We start from the raw sequence: 4,850 nt of genomic DNA, 5'->3' as shown, positions 1-4,850 counted from the left end.
TGCTGTGCTCTTAAATAACATTGCTGTGCTCTTAGATAACATTGCTGCGCTCTTAGATAACATTGCTGTGCTCTTAGATAACATAACTTAGCTCTTAGATAACATTGCTGTGCTCTTAAATAACATGGCTGTGCTCTTAGATAACATAACTGTGCTCTTAGATAGCATCACTGTGCTCTTAGATAGCATCACTGTGCTCTTAGATAACAATTCTGTGCTCTTACATTGTATTGCTTGCTTTCAGCATCCCCAAATAACATAGATGCATCGCCTGAGCCAACATGACATAAGTAACAGCAAGATGACATAATGTGATGACATCATTTTCATATATGATAACATGAGTGACAATGATATGATATCATGATGACATCATAATGACACTATAATATAACATCATAATGACATCATGATGACACTATGATATGACATCATGATGACGTCATCACAATACAATGCCGGAAGCCTCCACAGGCCCCGAGCTTTGAGCTGGACCCAAATAGCCTACCTGCCTTGCTGGGCCAGCGGAATGCTGGGACAACTGGGACAACAACAGCTGGGATGAGGTAATAACAACTATCTTAAGATAACCACTGATAATATAAAATAACAACAGATAAGATGAAATAACAACAAATGAGATAAAATGAGAACAGATAAGATCAAATAACAATAGATAAGAAAAGATAACAACAGATAAAATAAGATAACGACAGATTATATAAGATAAAAACATAATATAAGAAACGACAGATATGATAAGATAACAGTAGATAAGATAAGATAACGTCAGATAAGATAATATAACGCCAGATAAGCTAAGATAACGGTAGATAAGCTAAGATAACGGTAGATAAGATGAGATAACAGCAGATAAGATAACAGCAGATAAGATAAGATAACAGCAGATAAGATAAGATAACAGCAGATAAGATAAGATAACAGCAGATAAGATAAGATAACATACAACAATTCAATCCTACTACCGTTTACATTCAACAGACCAGGAAGTGTGGCCATGGAAGTTGAACTAATTCATATCTCGACTAATATCTCGACGTCGCTCTTAACATTAGCTTCCTATACTAGACTGTTATATAACATATACGTATTGATCTTATATAGATATGTTATATAATATATATAGTAGGTATTTCAATATAATATGTAGAGTGTTACGTGTGTTACGTATTAAAATATATGATCGAAAAATCCTTGTGATTTCAGGATATTGTTTTCCCGAATCCTGCCAATGATAATGAAGCAATTGAATGCTAATACCAAATAATAATAACAATACTATGCCCAGTAATACAACATTCTACATGAAGCATGGATCCCAATTCAATCTAAGAAACATTTGTTGTAAGGTATTTAATTCAATTTTCTGCAAAAAATTGAATTTTTTTTCCATTTTTGAACCGAAGCATTTTCGAAAAGAAATGGAGAATTTTAATTTGAGTGATATTAATTAGCCTGCTGTCTATTACTTCTACTTCATAACAAGAAGATAAGCTCCACATCTTTTTCTACATCTTTTAAAATATTTTGTTCATAAATAGCTTTCAAATTATAAAAGATTTTTTCAAAACGCGTTTGGTTGCTTCAAAGCTCCACTCAAGCGTAAGTTCGGCTCGGCATTTTTCAGCATTATCTCTAATAAAAAAATTCAGGCATCATCGTAGGTATTTCACCGGCCGCACATAAGTCGGCCATAATATTAAATAGGTACTGCAGGTAACCAAATGAGGAGGTTTTTAGGGGTAACTAATACCTGTTCCTGTTACCTTAAGAAGTAATTCAATATTTGCGGTTATATTTTTCTGCCTCGAGTTGCTGGTAACGCAAGAAGACAACTTCGGGCTACGAGTATGTAATAAAAAATGGGTAGACCCTGACAGCCGATAGACCCGGATAACTGATATAGACCCGGACAACTGATAGAGCCGGACAACTGATAGACCCTGACAGCCGATGGCACCGAACAACTGATAGTCCCGAACTACTGATAGACCCTGACAACAGATAGACCTGGACAACAGATGAAACCGGAACACGGATAAAACCGCACAATGAATAGACCCGCGCAACGGCTACCCGCACAACGGATAGAACCGCGCAAGAGATATAGACCCGGACAACGGATAGACCCGGACAACTGATAGACCCGGACAACTGATAGACCCGGACAACGGATAGACCCGGACAAGCGGTTACCGACTTACTTGTACAAATATAAGAGGTCAACAAATCAAAGGCTGTACAAATTTTATTGAAGAAAATATTACCAAATTGTTAATTAAATAAAATAAAATGTGTGTTACAGCTGGAAGCGAACTGAAATGAGCAACATAATGGCAACCTGATTCTCCATTCCTGGTTTAAAAATACGTTTTTCTGAGTAGAAAAAAAGTAATTGTAGCATCTCATTCGTTACGAAGGATTTGAAAACGCGACTTTTCGTACTTTCTTATTAAAATCGGTTTCTGCGAAACAAACAAAACAATGGAGAACATTAGTAAAAATTAGTATTGCACATGTGGTAACTAAGCTAAGTAAAACACTTTATTTCGACTATGAACACATTGATCTTAAAATCGCAGGTAATTATTCAGTGCACGATTGCTAATTAAAATACGTACCAAATATTTCCCTCAACCAGGTAAGTCGAGAGCCAGCATCGAACTAAATCGTAACCATTAATTAAAATATATGACTATATATATATTTTAATTAATGTCGGCATAGCTATAGTCTATTAAATTAAAATATATTTAATTTAATAGACTATAGCTATGCAGCGCATGACACACACGCGCCAGCCGGACAATATATTTGACGAATTACCGTAAGAACTTAAAACTTAACAGTAATACCGACCAATCACTAAGTAAACCAGCTTGTATTATTATTGTTATTATTATTAATATAAGTTTAAATTATTATTATTATTATTAATAAATAGTTTTATTACAAATAGCAGCTCAGCGCCCGCCACCCGTCGCTGGTGTAGGCGTCGGGACGCGGCAAGGTAATGATGAAGATAAACAATTGATTATTCCATTAATTGTTCCATTGATTAGTCTTTTAAGTAGTTCAATCGACTAGTCCATTAATTAGTCCATCAAGTATTCAATTCAATTTTTGGATAATTAGTTAAATAATTGGCCCATTAATTGATCCATCAACTGGTCAATTAATTAATCCCTTATTTTTCATTGATCAATCCACTAATTTCTCTAGTGATTAATTAATCAATTAATTGGTTTACTTATTTTTTAGTTCTTTAAGTTTCACATTGATTAAATTATTAATAACTCCAAAAGTCAAGTCATTAATAGCATGCTAATAGCACTTTATTTAGTCCATTAATTACTCAACTTATTTGGTCGGCAAGCTCACGTCTATGCTCATTTAATCATGAGTTAGCGTGACTTAAATGACAGCAGAACTTATGCTAACATGCTAACAACAGCAGCAGCAGAACCGATGATAACAGCAGCAGCAGAAGATGATAACAGCAGCAGCATAACAGATGATAACAGCAGCAGCAATACAGTAGCTGCAGCATCAAGACCGCTACCTTAAGACGTCACCGAGTCATCAACACTCAGTCTCTGTCCCGAATATCAAGCCTAAGTCTCAAGACCACCACTATCGAGAATATTTCTCAAGACAGCCACCATCAAGTCCAAGTCCCAAAACCATCACCACCAAGTCCAAGTCTCAAGACCACCACTATCACGACCAAGTCCCTAAACCACCACCATCAAGACCAAGTCTCAAGACCACCACTATCACGACCAAGTCCCAAAACCACCACTATCAAGTCCAAGTCTCAAGACCACCACTATCAAGACCAAGTCCCAAAACCACCACCACCAAGCCCAAGTCTCAAGACCACCACTATCAAGACCATGTCTCAAAACCACAACCATCAAGTCCAAGTCTCAAGACCACTACCACCAAGTCCAAGTCTCAAGTCTCCCAGGACAACCCGCCAGAACGGAGGCGGGTTTTTAGCGTCCAGTCTCGGGCGCCCAGACGGTCGTGTCAGCTGGCAAATAGTCTCTTAAAGTTACCGCAAAAAACCTCAACTCCAACGGCCAAAAAAAATTTGCCTCAATGATTTAAAAAGCAAAGACGCGCTGTGATTGGCCGCACGTTCGTGGGGCAGCCAATAGGAGCGCGAGGTTGAGCACCACATGACACGCTCAGCCAATAGCAAGCCAGGGATGCCAAAACGTGCAATGCGGAAGGGAATTTGAAGCACTTGGATGCTTCTGAACTGGTTTCCTATATATCTCGTTAGGGTGTTTAGCTAGAATTATTTCTAGGGATGCTTTTTGGGAGCGTGGCTCTAGGATTGTTTATTGCGCGCTACTATAATTGCTGCACGTATTATTGAAGCTTCTCGTATTAATTTCAAAGACTTTGGACTAGCTGAGGATTAGTGAAGCGTATCTGCGAGTCATGCTCTTAAAGTATTTTTTTAGCATTGTACGGTGGTAATTATTTTATATCAATACACTTTTCCTATGGGAATGATAGTCTGAATGTGAATAATATTGTACATGTGAATAATAACATAATTAACGCTTAAGTGTACCTTAGGTTTTTTGTCGGCATTTGCTGCATTGTTACATGGCATGATTTTTATTGATGATTCATTTACGCGCAATCACATCCCGTCACGCAATCACGTCACGCAATCACGCAACGCAATCACGCAACGCAATCACGTCACGCAATCACGTCACGCAATCACGTCACGCAATCACGCAACGCAATCACGCAACGCAATCACGTCACGCAATCACGTCACGCAATCACGTCACGCAATCACGCAA

The sequence above is a fragment of the Hyalella azteca genome, unplaced genomic scaffold (assembly GCF_000764305.2).
Source record: "Hyalella azteca isolate HAZT.00-mixed unplaced genomic scaffold, Hazt_2.0.2 contig1161, whole genome shotgun sequence".
NCBI lineage: Eukaryota > Metazoa > Arthropoda > Malacostraca > Amphipoda > Hyalellidae > Hyalella > Hyalella azteca.
This window is presented reverse-complemented; position numbering follows the sequence as displayed.